The sequence below is a fragment of the Oreochromis aureus genome, linkage group 18 (assembly GCF_013358895.1).
Source record: "Oreochromis aureus strain Israel breed Guangdong linkage group 18, ZZ_aureus, whole genome shotgun sequence".
NCBI lineage: Eukaryota > Metazoa > Chordata > Actinopteri > Cichliformes > Cichlidae > Oreochromis > Oreochromis aureus.
This window is the reverse complement of record NC_052959.1, coordinates 33,434,479-33,450,377: the sequence shown is the minus strand read 5'-3', so window position 1 is coordinate 33,450,377 and position 15,899 is coordinate 33,434,479. Positions and strand designations below refer to the sequence as shown.

Genomic DNA, 15,899 nt, shown 5'->3' with positions numbered 1-15,899 from the left:
TAGACAGCATTAAAAGAGTGAAATTAAATGTTGAATAATTTTTTTAAAAAGTGGTCAACCAAACGGTTGATTTTGCCCTTTATGGTGCTAATGCTAACATAACCTAAATTTTATTAAAATTTATCATTTGCCATAAAATCAGACTCTAAAAAGTAATTCACCAGGCCTTTTACCTCCACTTGATTAAATCGATGGCTGCAACATAAAAATTCGAATTTATTGATTAAGATAGACCTCTTTTTTGGGGTTGTGTTGAATTAATAATGTTGGTAATTACATTAAATTAATTTTATATGTAATTTCAAATTAAATCCCAATGTTAGTGGGTTCAAAATAAAATTCAAGTTGTAATTACTTAAAAAAATTGAATAGATAACTTTTTTTTTCCACTGTAACTTCTGATTTCAAGTTACCTCCCTTAACAAGCCCGGACAAATTCACATATGGTGCGTTGCATGGTGGACTTGCAAGCTTTTATAAAAGACATTTCGAGGTAAATAACATTTCATTTACAATAACAGTTCTAACAAAGCAAAGCATTTGTGCTAGTCACTTGTACTGGATGATGTGATGTTCATACAGTTAAGGAAATATTTTGCACTACCACAAGTAGCTAATGCTAGCCCTTCTAGACTTTAGCACAGAAGAGGATAATAATGATAATGAATAATGGATTACATTGCTCCCCTCAGTGAAAAGGAACAGAAGCTACCTCTAAGGGGCCAAAGTTGGGGCCAAAGTTGTAAAAAACACTATGCAAACCCATAAAAGAAGTTTCAGCTTGGTCCAGAACTTGCACACCTCCTTGGGTGTCAGGTGCATTGGTACTTGTAACCAAACTGCACCGTGGAGCTCCCTGATGGCAGACAAAGACCTGATAAAGAAGGGCCATGGAGCCTGTGATTACAGGTCTGATGAAAATCTGATTGCAATGAAATGGTTTGACAAGAAATGTGTCAACTTCCTAAACAATGCCTGTGGGTTCATGTTTCTTTCAATCCAATGCAGAGATCACCATTCTATGCCCATCACTCATCCCTGCATATAATTAGCATATGGGAGAAATTAAGCTTTGATATGCTATTACAGTTGTATAAGACAAGTTATAAGTTACAAGTTAAGGAGATGGCATATTCCACTGTTCGGATACATCCTTGACCTGGTCTACATGAGGGACTGTGCCCTACTGGACCAGAAACCGTAGCTCTCAAAAGGTTTCCACCTGGCTGTGTCTGAACCAAGTTAACAAGCCAGCATCTAGAGTTGGACAACCATGATCCAGCTCTCCAAGACCACAGAATAAATGCTAGACCCTAAGACCCCAACGACCAAAACCACAAGCAGATGTGCTGGATTTGCTCTGTTTTTATTTTATTTTTTAAAAAACAAAACTGATTTTGCACAGTAGCATTCAATCAGAAGTGGCCTGAATGTGAGTATTTTGTGCTGTAGCACATTTTTCACATTTGCCGATGAAAAAACTATGTATTTTGTTGTTTGATATAATACTTTCCGTTGATGGAATTTTCAACTGTATTATCTAATGTACTTGTATTTGCATGACATTTCATACTTTTACCATAAAGGGACATCTCAACCGTTTGGTAGAGATCAGTATATTAAAAACTACAGGGTCTATTGAAAAATATTGATTGTGGTTATTACTCACCCAAATCAATAAGAAATGTAAACAAAATAAATTTCCATTGCTTTTTTCTTGGTGAGGACATCAAAGGGATTTATTTTTATAATACTTTTTTATAATCACAATGACACTCAGTATACTGATTAAAACTGGCCAGTATTCAGGTTTTTTAATTATTGTTTTGTGTATCCATTGAAGCGTAGATACTAACATATCCTGTGCCATGGCAGTACTTTAAACATGGAAACTGATCAACTATTGATGATGCCAAAATTGCCCTTATTCCTGAAGTTGGGCTGCAAGCAAAAACAGTTGCATTTAATAAAATTGGAAATTGCCACACACACACACAAACCACCAACAACAACAAAAACATAACTGATTTAGTTTATGTACAAGAAATACTCACTTTTCTCCATAGCGTTACATTAAGTGTAAAATAAGAATTTGTACCCTCCTTCCTTCATGTATGGATATGTGCTGGTGTTCCTCAAGACTGGCAACCTAAGATATCCCCCCCAGGTGAACCTCACGGATGTTCTAAAGTTAAATAATCAAAGTTAAAACACTTTTAATGGTCATTTTAGAATAATTGAATCTACTTGTGATGGCTGCAGTTACAGCCACGCAGTCTCAATATCTACCAAACATCAGTATTACAATAGAAGCTTAACCATAACACTCCACTTACATTTTTCTTTCTTTAAATATAGGATTTAATTTACAGGAAAATAAACAATTGGTTTTGCTGTAGAATTAATTTACTTATATAATCAAATTATACTGTATTCTAAAATAAGTGCACACATTTTAGTTTACACTATTATGTATATATGATTTAATCTTTCTTTGTTTTCCGAGTTACTTCAGTGGCAGCTGCTCCCAGTCCCTTGGTTGATGAGCTAAAAGTTGGAGCAAGCCTATGTGGGGACCTGCAAATTGTGTCATACCACATTTCTGGATCATCGGGGGAAATGGAATTTGTGATGTTAGTTTTAGTTGGGTTTTGTGTGTTCTACGTCTTTCTGTGTTTTTGTTGGCTGATCAGCCACTGTTTAAGTTTCCCCTTTGTCTCGTTTAGGTAGGTTAGTTTGCTTGAGTTAGTAGTATTGTTTTTTACCAGCTTTTGAGTAGAGTTCTGTTACTTTGACCTCTTTTATGGGCCCAAGTTTTTGAATTTTCTGTATAATTTAACCAAGTTTGTTTAAGCAAGTGTGATTGCACAGCTTGTGTACCCTGAACCAATCGTTCGGACAATTAAGTTGGTGACTTTCGTCTGTGAAGTAATGACAGGCTGCGTTCACACAGTGTCATAGAGTTAGCTAGCACTGCCTCCATCTAACCATCTAAGTGAAGAGTAGATTAGCTGTATACTGAGAGGGTCCGAATGCAGTCAACATTCTCAGCCCCGCAAGGTTAACCCTTTCACAACTGTAGTGGGATTTCTCTTTAATGTATTGTCTTAATGAAGATGCTTTGATGTCACTTGGTTTTAGGTACGTCCACACTAGCCCGGATAGATTTGAAAACGTCGTTTTCATCTGAAAACGCTTCACGTCCACACCAGCATTTTCAGTCATTTTCACAGAGTTGTGTATCCACACTGAAACGGCTGAAAATCTTACGTTCCAGTACTGCGCATGAGTGAAACGCAAGAATATTCGGCTTGCCTCATTTCTGTCTGCTGCTTATTTACTTTCTGGCTCGTTAAAATGTCACGGCAAAATGTCGAGGAAAAGCACCGAGTTTTTTAATGGACTAACAATGAGGTGCAGTTGTTGCTGGGAATAACACAAAAGTACAAAGTTGCAAAAGCGAGTAAGAATTAAAGAATTTGTAGAAAAGCTATCTGGAGCATGTATAAACTCATATTAATCTCTTTTAGGGCTGTCAAAATTGAGAGCAATCAAAATAACTGCTGTATAATGCCCTCCGCTATCGTTGTTTAATTGGTCACATGACTGTATCACATGACTAAAATGCGTCATCGTTTTAGAAAGTCTGCGTTTTCGAGTGTTCACAATACCATCCCAAGTGCAGGTATGCGCGTGCCCTTTGTGTGGTCTAGTGAATGAGGGAAAGAAGGGGATCAAAGTATTAGCGCAATCTACCCTTAAAAAGTCTAAATGGGACAAATTATCATTTCCTTTAAATTTTAAAATAAAAAGTTGTTATCAACATAGAGGTGATTTAGGTTAAATTAAATAATTGAATTGAATTAAATAGTTAGACTGTGTTCCTTTTTCTTTTTTAACCTTTTCCCCCACAAATGCAACACCCAATCTCACACCTTCTATCTATATACAGTGATCTCTAAATAGTTTGTCAAACAGAGCAACCTCAGCTTAATTTCAAATAATAACTTTAAAAGATGATATCAAGCCTTTTTAAGTTGAAATAACTTTCTTCATCACAAGCTTGCTGATGTAATCTGTTAAAAAGACCTTTGATGAGTAGGTAAAGTTCTAGAATAAACCAATCAATTGCATTATCAACCCTATGATTTTCAAACTGTTAGAATTCACCTTTTACTTACTATGTTTTATTTCACAGTGGAGGAGACGTCCAGTGATATCTGATCAGGTCACAGTCTAGTTGAAAATGGCAGTTTTTGAAGAATGATGTGGCTTATTGAGGCTCATCTTCAACTCTAACAATTAGGTAAACTTTTTACCCAATATTTTATCAAAGATGCCCAACCTATGACCCAACAGAATTAGTCAAGCTGTGGAGTGAATTGAAGAACCCGGCACATTACTAACCCAACTCCTGAGTCATGACTTTTGAACCAATATTTGGTCACAATAACCCAACTTACAGACCTATGGCTTTTACCCAGAAGTTGAGTTATGAAAATAACCCAGCATTTTTTTTTTAGGTTTTAGTAACCAGGGCAGCACAAACTGAGATTACTCTTGTGCCAAAGATGAAATCAGATTTTGAACTTTTCATCCTGGATGCCATCATGAAATTCATCCATATCAGGAGATGTTCCAGATCAAAACTCTTTTTTACATGCAGATGCAACAAAAGTGCTGCAGTGACAATGTCACGGCCCGGAGGATCAGCAGGCCGCTGATTAGTAGTTTTGTCTCTCTCTCTCTCCCTCTCTCTCTCTCTCTCTCTCTCTCTCTCTCTCTCTCGCCAGGGCAGAACTCACTGCAGTTTCACGCCCTCGACTCACGCCCCTCTGAAGAAGAAACACCTGGGCCTCATTAGTGCAGCCAGCATTTAATCCAGGGAGTGACTTCTACTCATCGCTGGATTGTTAGGTGGGACTTATATCCCCTGAGTGGATTCCTATTTTTGTGAGTGTTTGGAGAGAGACTGATCGCGAGTGGAGAGTGTCCGAAAAGGAGCAAGTGTCTTTTCCCTACCTGGATTCCCCCGGAGCCTTTTTCACTGTCACTGCTTTGTATATAGCACCACCCCTGCACTATTTGTATATACACCTGGTGGAACGGTAATAAATACCAACTGTGTGCCTCTAAGCTTCTGAGTCCTGTGTGTGAGTCTTCAAGTGAACTGTGACAGACAAGGATGGAGATAAAGATACAGGATTAATTCATCATGTAAAAGAAATACATATTTAAAATACACAGAGCAAAACATCTGCATTAAGCATCAGGGAGTACTTTAAATTGATGGAGTCAAGTGACAGTTTGGATTTATTTGTGGAAGAGAGGACTGTTGAAAATCTTTGAGCACTTAAGCATGACATGGTGAAGCTCTACACGGGGTAACCCTAATGTGTCTGAATAAATGGTGAGGCATTTAGCATAAATACCACGAGTCATGGTCATTTTAATAATGAATAGATGACTTTTTTTTCTCAATGTGTATTTTTAAATCTGTCTCTGTGCTTTTTGTTCTTAAGGCCTTTAGTGAGCTGTTCATGGTGCTGAACAAGCATAAATCTGGATTTAACTAATTTTCCTTTGGATATTATCCGTGCTCATCCAGTCACTTTAAATTCCATAACACAATAAAGTGTTACTATTAATAGTTTGAAGGAGGGGTAGGACTACACTATTAAAATGAATTCCCTGATCCTCTGCTGCCTACCCACCATCTATCTTTCCTCCCTCTGTTTTCTATCTTTGTCTCTCTGTGAGTGTGGCATTTGTGGTGTGTGTGATGTGTGTCAGTGGGGTTTGGCAGCTCTGGTGGTTCCTGCTCCTCCTCGGCTGGAGCACCTGCAGTAACTGATAATCAGTCCAGCACATCAGTTTGGAAGAATCTGACTCCATTTTGACACAGAGCAGCTTTAATTCTGACATGTTGAATTTTCTCACATGAATTGCTCGCTTCCAGCTCTTTCACGCCATTTTTGTTGGACTCTGTTGGACTTGGTTGTTCCAAAGCTCTATTTTTAACAGCAGGCATGGGCGCTTTGTGTTCCTACGAGGCTGCTGGAGCTGATTGAGGCCACACAATACAACACTGATGATTCCAGCAGACATGCCACAGCACATTTCAGAAGCATCCCTGAAGCATCTCTTTGATCCGCACCAATAAAAATAACTCTGGCTCTATTTTTTACAGAAGCTCCATCAAGCTGCACAAAACAGAGGAAAATGTGCAGGACAGAAGAAACAGCAAAGGAAATCCTGTCAGTGTTGAAAATAGAAGAGCCTGTGCAGACCAACATGTTTCACTTCTGAAATACACCAGGTGTGGTTTGAAGGACGCAACAAAACCACATTAGAAAGACATCAGAGACTCATCACATCACTCGCTGGATTCACTGGATTATTTTTCTTTCACCATATTTGGAACAAAGAAAACAAACTTGACTGGTTTGTGTCATTGTGGTGCTGCATGGCCCACTTTCTCCTGAGATTCAGGTCACAGACAGATGTTCTGATAGTTTTCTTTAGAATTTGCTGCTAGAATTCAAAATTGATTGTGTGATTAATGATGGTGAGCCAGACGGGCCAAACCATGATACTATCAGCAGCATGTTTCATTGTAGTGGTGGCATCATTGATGGGATAAATGGACTGGTGCTTATATAGTGATTTTCTATTTTCATGTGGACTAAAGTAGTGGACTGACCAACAGACTGACATTAACATCAGAGCCGTGCTGCTAGTGTGGCTAAAAGAAAAGAGAAGAAGAGACAGTCATGTTGATATGAACATTAGAGAAACACATCATGGAGCTGAAATATGATCCTGCTTCCTCATTTGGACTCATTCACCTCAGCTGACACATTCAACAGCAGACAGGTTTTTGTAGCAGTCTGTCTCACTGTGGGAGGAAATGACTACTTCATCTTTGGCTCTGGAACTAAACTGTCTGTAACAGGTAAGAACAAACATTTATTTTCCTTCAGTTGTTTTATTGTAGAAGCTGAAAATGTGTTTAAAGTCAGTTTCTGCTGCTTCAGGCTTTACATGTTAGTTTTTCATCATTAGTAGAGAATTCATCTGCAGCCATTGTTACATAAGAAAAGCTCAATAATCTCTGAAAACATGTTTAAATCTCACCGAACAACTAAAGTTATTCTTTATTTCTGCAAATATTAGTGATGTTACAAATATTTAGGATTTGATCATCTCAGTGATTCTGCACCATCTGCTGGTTTTTCAACACAAGATTATATTTGGTGTTAAAAATTAATATAGATTAAAAAATATGGTTCCAGGAAATATTTGCTTTATGTTGAGGAACAAATATTTTTGTAATAGTCAAGCATTTATGTAGCTACTTCAAAAAGTGTCTTCTGGTAAATAAAATTATAAAAACAGATACTGGTTAGAAAACTCAGAAATGATATGACATAAATTCAGGATGAATATGACATTGTTAAACTCCAATATTTATTTCTGAGATGAAGTCGTGTGTGTGGATTTGTACGTGACAATAAAAAGTTAATAATTCTTAAATTTTCCAAAATACTTTTTGATACAAATTTTTATTAAACACATTTAGTCATATAATTTCTATTTTATGACTAAAAGTATCATGAAGTCTCATATTATTGAAAATATTTTATTCACCATTTCAGTTTTAGTGTTTTAAAATGTTTGCTACAGTTTTTTATGTGAATAAAAACATAACTTAAAATAATCACTGCATTACTTTTTCAATTTTTTAAAAAATATTTAAGAGTGAATAATACTGAATGACAAATATGATCTTTATGGTAAAATATATCAAAAACAAGAATAATGGAAATTTTATCTGCTGAATTGAATTTTGTGAAATAATTTTATTAATAGTACAAAACAATATGAAAAAAGATGAATTTATTTTTGGACAGAAGAGTATCTCTGTTAGAACTTGTGTCTAAGGACTAATATGGAAAATACATTTTGACTTGTATAAAGACAAATATATATATTTTAAAATGGGAATGAATTCAATTTCTATAAAACAATAGAAACAAATGACAAATTGAACTGAAATGAATTTAATTTGACTTTTAAAATCATGCTGAGTGTTCCACATGTGAGCCATGATGACATGAGGTGATGACTGTGTTTGATATGAAGCTGAATCCAGTGTATGTAGTGAACTTTGTATTGATGAGTAGTTTAGTGATCAGAGTCCATGTAGTTTCCAGGATCAGACTGAATGCAGTGCAGTGCTGGAAGCTGCTGCTGACTGTGTGAATGTGTGTCTGTGCTGCTTGTTGCTGCTGTCAAACTTCAGATGAGCAGGTAGTGAAGCCCGTGGTGAGCGTGTACCCAGCAGCATCCAGAGCCCACCTGGAGGGAACAGCTCCCTGCTGTGTGTGGCCTCAGCCATGTTTCCTCCTCTGGTCCAGTTCTCCTGGAAAAGACAGAAGAAGAACGGCAGAGAAGTGGAGGAGCTGCCCCCTGCTGAGGGAGAGCAGCTGGAGCTCAGAGAGTCGGGACGCACCATTGCCATCAGGATGGTTGATGGGAGTGATTCTGACACATATAAATACAGCTGCTGGGTGAAGCACGAGGGGGCACAGTGGAGGCCCAAACACAACAAGGTAATGAAGCCTTGGTGACTGTGTTCAGCAGTGATTCAGCTTCATGTGGAGATGCTGTCAAAGAGAGCAGAGGAGCAGAGGACTGACATTTCTCACTGCAGCTCCAAACATTTGACTCCTTTTCTGTTTCAGAGGTTCCAGCTCCAGCAGCCTCCTGTCCTCCAGAGAGAGAGCCAGCAGACCTGCCAGCTCTGCAGCCAGCTGACTGTAAGATCACCTGCTGCCTCTCTGCATGGACAGCTCCAATGTCCAATGAGGGAACAAGTTTAGGGACTTAAAGTGTCACTAATTGATCAAATCTTCATCCAACAAGCTCTGATAAAGCCACTGTACACTAGCTGCTCAGCACCAAACAGCAGACAGACCATAATATGTCAGAGATCAGTTTGTTAGCTGCTTGTGGAGTTCTTCTGCCCCAAGTGGACACAAACACTACATCAATTCATCCACTTGAAGAAGAAGCTGTGACTGTTTCTATTTGGACTTTTTCTCCTTGATGTGAGAGGAATAACCCGACTGTCTGTCTGTCTCTTTGTGTCTGTCTGTCCTTCAGTGTCCTTCCAGTCTCAGTGCAGGGTGAAGCTGCTCTGCCTGCTGTACACAGTGCTGATAGTGAAGAGTCTGGTGTACTGCTGTGGACTCTCTCTGCTGATGATCCTCACAAACAAGGGAGCGTCCACCAACTGCACACATGCTGACTGACTGTTTTCTGCTCGCCTTTTCTCACCATCAAATCTCATCAATTCATCTCATTCGTCACTTTGATCAGTATCACAAATGTTAGTTATGATGTGTTGAGCTTATTTTGGCTTTTTCTTCAATAGTTAGAAGATCATCTGAAATAAATACATCTTTACATGTATTGTTACTCTGAGTTAGAATTCTTTTTGTACTTATTGTGACTTTTATTGTAGTAACAAAAATCATCAGGTATATTTTTATCACAAGTTTTCTGTTTGATTTGTTTTTGGTTGATTTTCAAATGTCAAACAGTGTAGTTGTGTTTGTAAGTGTGAATAATAAAGATTTCAAGATGAAGAATTTGATTCTACTTTCATTGTGTGATAAACAACAACCCGTGTGAGTGAAGCACAAACTGACTGTATCCAAACTTGCTCTCCTGCAGCAGACGGGCTGTGTGGGTTTCTGCTCTGCAGCCTCCACACCGTTAGCTGTGACTTTTCACTTTAATAACACAATGACAGTTACAAGCATGAACTCTGCTTCAAGAATGATTCCAGGAAGGATCTGTGTTCTTCACCTGTGAGAGAAACAGCTCAAATCCTCAACTCAGAGCTGACAAATGAACTTTAATGGAATCAAAGGAGAGACCATGAAGCCCCTGCAGTCTGCTCAGCTCCCATTTTATTACCTGAGCTGAGTTTTTCATTCTGGATATCACACACGTAAGAACAGATCAAGTCTGAACAGCAAATGTTGGAGAATCATTTTGAAGTCTTGCTAAATGTCATTATTATTCCAAAAACTACTGAATGATTCAGAAAATCGTTTCCAAAAAGCAGAAATATGCAAACAAAGTAGAAACAAGGCAACATGAGTCATTCAGATGCAGATAACATATTCTCCTTATTTTGAAGAACACAGTCATGAAATCTTTCTGTGTGTCATTCATTGAGTTGAAGTGCCTAATAGAAGAGGAAAAGCAGAAATAATCAATGATAGCTGAGACATTGAGAACATGGCTGTATGCCTGCTATCATAACAGGAAACAAAGCACACAAACAGCAAACACACAATAATGTGGTCGCAGCTTGTTGTGTGTTGTTAGGTGTCATTTTGACTTTGACATTTAATGAAGTCACAAAAATGTGCGACTCATTAAAGGAGTCTGTACGTGTCAGTCAGTGCTCTGTATTCATGTGTTCACCTCATTAAACTCACTGAGACACTTTTCTCCTCCAAACTTACAGCACAGCTTCATATTTCACTGACTGATTCTTTGATTACATCCATTAAGGCTCACACAGTGAAATTAGTGCAAACTTACAAATGTGTTGGAACAATTTTGGCCTCCAAACTGAACTTTGAGACAAACAGTGAAGCTGTGAGCAAAAAGAGGCTCCAGTGTGTGTCATGGTGGAGGAAACTGTTGTATTCCCACATTCAAAACATGCTGATCTTATTGGATTTTTCCCTCAAAGTCTTTTTCCTCCTTTTTCTCTTCATCCAAATGTTCTAGCAGGCTGACTGTGAGTCCCTGTTTAACCTGTACAGCAGAAAGTAACAGCAGTCAGCGGCCTCCACTTGACTTCATGACTTCAACCCCTCGCACAGTCACTTTCACTTTCTTCCTTCTGTCTTTTAGTCCGAAAATGTAGAACAACACCAGATCAAAATATTTGTGTCCTTCACTCACATCTTCAAATGATACCTTCTATATCAGAGATGATACAAAGGCAACATTTGTCTTATTTCTCTTTCATGAATCAAAAAGTACTTTTGTACTGTTGTGTAAATGTGTATGTAAAGGTGGATGACTGCCTACTGCCAATGAAATCTAACCATGGGTACAAATAAATGAAGCTGAAGCGGACGTAAAACACAGCCCTGTTTTTATTACTGTTTATAGATATTATCATTGATGATCATCATTTTGAATGATTCTTAAAAAGGGTTTAATGAATCCTTCAGTCTGAAACCAACTTGGAACAAAACACATTAGAAGATGTGGGAAAGAACCACAGTGTGCACATATTTTAAACACACAACCGAACCACATGTGTTTGTTTAAAAAACGAGATTTTCACTCTAAATTTTATTTAAGATTTTATAAACTACTTTGTTTAAACTGTATGAACTGTTAAATAATCTTGTACAGGATATTCATTTTTGATATTTGTATATTTGTTTATAGTTCAGTTAAATTCTATTTGCATATTTTCAGTTTCATCACAGCTGTTAAACAACAGATAACAGTGTGTGTTAGTAAATTCACAGCAACCTGAATGTGTTTGTGGGAACATGAATGTGTTTGAGTGTTTCTGCATCATGTGACCCAGATTTTTGGATCTGCTGTCAGATTGAAATGAAGACGATGAAACCACACAGCAGCTTCAGCTGAGCTGTCAATCAGCAGCAGCAGTCTTATCTGTGGGCCGCAGGGGCTGATGGGAGCTTTGAGGACCTGTTAGAAACCACGTGGCCCTCGTCTGATCTCACAGCTCGTCCTTGTTTGGCCTCAGCTGCATCAGAGCGCCACTTCTCCCCAGGTTCACCAGAGGAAACACCACTGCACAAAATGCTTTTCCTCCCAGCTGCTGCTCTGTGCTGTCTGTGTTCAGGTGAGTGTTTCCAGCCAATCAGGAGCCAACAAAGTCAACCTGTAACAAACACTGTCACACTAACCTTCATCTATCTGTCTGTGTCTCTACAGCACTGGTTACCATGGCAGCAGCACAGCTGATTCAGGATGATTTAACATTGACCAGGAGAGTTGGAGAAAGTGTCTCCTTCAGCTGTGGAGGGACTGAACAGTGTGATGATGACTGGATATTCTGGTACCAGAAGAATGAAACATTCAGAGTGATTGGGTATACGGATAAGAGTGATGCTTCTTGCACACTTGAAACAGGTTACGATCATCCTCAAGAAGATGATTTCTCCGCTGAGAATAAACAGAACAGCTGTGAATTAAAGATAGAGAAAGTTAAACTCGATCATTCAGCCACCTACTACTGTAACTGTTATAAGGAAGATACCCACAGTGAGAAATGATCCCTGCAGCCTGAACAAAAACCAACAGATGAACAGATGTCAAACAGTGTTTGTGACAGGAAGAGAGCAGTAAACCACAGCCCAGGTTCACAGATTTCACCTCCATCTCAGAGTCACAAACATACTGAGCTCAGGGAGATTTTTATTTACTGCTGTCAGAAATTAAATTCTATTTATTTCTGTTTTGAACAGATTTTTCATGTTTTAAGACAGAAACAAGAGGAACAGATGACATCAAACTTCCACAAAAACATTTATTCAAAGTGAAAGAAAAACAGATTGTGTCAAACTGAATCAAAGTCCATCCCTCATTCACAGTGTTAATGTTCTCTTCATGAAAACTCTTCCAGCAGCACTTGTTGTTTAACACCTTTCAGTACATTTAACAGTGACTAAAGGTATTGGAGCACATGTTGATTATTTTATTGTATTTATTTTACTTACACTCTGTTTCTTTTAATTAGCAAACTGTGGCATTGCTTGGAGACCACTGTTATGGACACAAAGACCCCAAATGCTCCACAAATACCTCCATGAACAGAACATTGGCCAACTGGAGAGTCCCCTGAAGTACTGGGTTGGACACAGATTTGTTTATCCAAACTTGGGTAAACTGGCTGTTTTTTTCCAACCCCTGGGTATTAAAGGGTATTTTCAAAAGCAGGAGAAATCCTCTCACAAAAGAGGAACGGTCTTAAGCCCAGGACTGTGGAAAAGCTGCTATTTTTGAATAAAAACAAATGAAAACTTTTCTTCCCAGTGTCATAAGCACTGTTATGAAGTCACAAGCACATTCACATCACCTCCCTCATATTTGTTTCCATGTACATTCCTGTGTTAAGCTGCCATTGTGTTCTACACAATCATTAATATAATATTAAATATAACTAATATTCAGAGTTTAGCTATTGGTGTCATGAACAAAAGTAATTTAGTTATTCAACTTGAAGTGCCACACACTAGTTTGTGTCATTATCCAGATGTACATAAGCCTGATTTCACAGTTACACAATCAGACCAAAACTCTGATAGTTTCCACTTTCTCTTTTGTATCAGACATACTGAGACAATATTCAGGATAAATAACCATGGAAACAATTTATTTATTCAGTGTAGAGGTTTACACATCACATCATTGTAATCATTGAGCCTGTTTCACTTGAATCGTCCACTTGATGGCGCAGTGGAGCAAAAGAATTATCACAATGCTTCGAACCATGAGTTGACCAGTTGGATGGAAAGCTTCAGTTCATCGCAGGGCTTCATCTCACCATCACTAGTAGCAGAACTGAGATGATTTTACCAGCAGCAGCAGTATGAAGACGGCCAGCGTCCAGTTAAGCAAGGTTTGCAAAATGGCTTCCGTGGATCATCTAGGAAACAGGAAAACAGGGTGAATACAGACACTATGAATACCAACACTACCATGAGGTCACACACTAATGTGAGTTAGCTGACATTCTGGCAAAGGCTGGTTGAGCGTGCTTTACGCTTTGTGTAGGTATACAAAGCATATAGGTACCTGGGTGTTCACCTGAATAATAAGCTAGACTGAAGCCACAACACTGCTGCTCTTTACAGGAAGGGTCAGAGCAGACTCTACCTGCTGAGGCGGCTGAGGTCATTTGGAGTAGAGGCGCTTTTTTTTTTTTTTTTTTTTTTTTTTTTACTATTTATTTTATTTATTTGAACAACTCACCTGTCTAATACACATACAGTTTCTTCAGAATAATAGAATACTAAGAGAGTCACAAACTTAAGGAAAAAAAAAAGAAAAAAAAGGGCAGAGAAATTAGAAAGAAAAAGGAACAAGGAACAAACAATATATATATATATATATATATATATATATATATATATAATAAAAATATAAATACATATATAATAACAATTAGAAAAATAAGATAAAGTAAAAGAAAAGAAAGAAAAAGGAAACATGCCGGTGGTGTTAAACATTTCAATCATTCATTTCAAATTCTCTTTTTTTTGTATGCCCATCTTCATTCAGCTCTGTCTTTTTTGTTTTTGTTTTTTTCCCTCGTTGTACGTCAACCATTTTCTCCAGTCCTTCAAAAAGCGTTCTTCCTTTCAGAGAGCGCTTTTAAAGACCTTCTATGACTCTGTGGTGGCATCTGTCATGTTTTACAGTGTGGTATGTTGGAGCAGTGGTTTATCGGCAGCTGAGAGGAAGAGGTTGGACAAACTCATCAGGAAGGCCAGCTCTGTTCTGGGATGCACCCTGGACCCAGTGCAGGTGGTGAGAGACAGAAGGACTCTGGCCAAAATAACATCTCTGATGGACAGAGTCTCCCACCCCATGCATGTAAATGTTTCTGAACTGCAGAGCTCCTTCAGTGACAGACTGCTGCATCCTCGATGCATGAAGGAGCGTTTCCACAGGTCCTTCCTTCCTGCAGCTGTCAGACTGTACAATCAGAACTGCTCCCAACAAACATAGAGGTTTACATCAGCGCTGTAACTGCAATAATTTAATCAACCGATTCGCACTACAACCTGGTTTGCCTCTTATCTGTTGTTAATTTTATTTAATTTAATAACGGTACAGTACTCTGTTTATAGTAACCATTGATGTAAATATGTAAAAATTGTGTATGTTTCTGTTCTGTGTCTTGTGTACTGTTTGTTTCTATTAGTGTTCTACGAGGCTGCTGGAGCTGATTGAGGTGACTCAATACAACACTGATGATTCCAGCAGACATGCCACAGCACATGTCAGAAGCATCCCTGAAGCATCTCTTTGCTCCGCACCACTAAAATAACTCTGGCTCTATTTTTACAGAAGCTCCATCAAGCTGCACAAAACAGAGGAAAATGTGCAGGACAGAAGAAACAGCAAAGGAAATCCTGTCAGTGTTGAAAATAGAAGAGCCTGTGCAGACCAACATGTTTCACTTCTAAAATACACCAGGTGTGGTTTGAAGGACGCAACAAAACCACATCAGAAAGACATCAGAGACTCATCACATCACTCGCTGGATTCACTGGATTATTTTTCTTTCACCATATTTGGAACAAAGAAAACAAACAGGGAAGCATGTATAATGTAAACAGAATTGGTCCTAGCACTGAACCCTGTGGAATGTGCTGATGAAGTCTAATTGAAAACAAAATGGCATAAAGTGAATGGAAAAGGAAGTGAAGCATTTATATGTGACTGAATGTTCAAATCTTCTTTTAAGAATAAGTCAGAAAAGGAAAAAAAACCCTGCAATGATGTGATTTTAAAGTTTAAAATATGATGTCCATTAAAAGATGGGAGCATGGGTGAGAAGGTATAAAAGTCAGGTGAAGAAGAGATTCACGGTTCTTTCCTTTCATCTTCTGTGAGACCAGCCGTTCTGAAGATTACATCTAAAATGTTCAGAGTTAAACAAATGCAGCAGAGATGCCAGAGGGATTGACTGCTGCCTAACCTGCAGACTTCAAATCAGTTTTGGCTTTTTCTCTGCTCAGTTTTTGACATATTAAATGATTAAGTCAGAAGGATTTGGATTTTTGCCATATTTCCACTAAATGCCAGGGGATGCT

At 38.2% G+C, this 15,899-nt stretch overlaps 1 pseudogene; it reads left to right on the top strand.

Moving 5' to 3' along the window:
• The first annotated feature begins 6,638 nt into the window (after positions 1-6,638).
• Positions 6,639-9,656, top strand: LOC120434186 (annotated as a pseudogene).
• Positions 9,657-15,899: the final 6,243 nt, after the last annotated feature.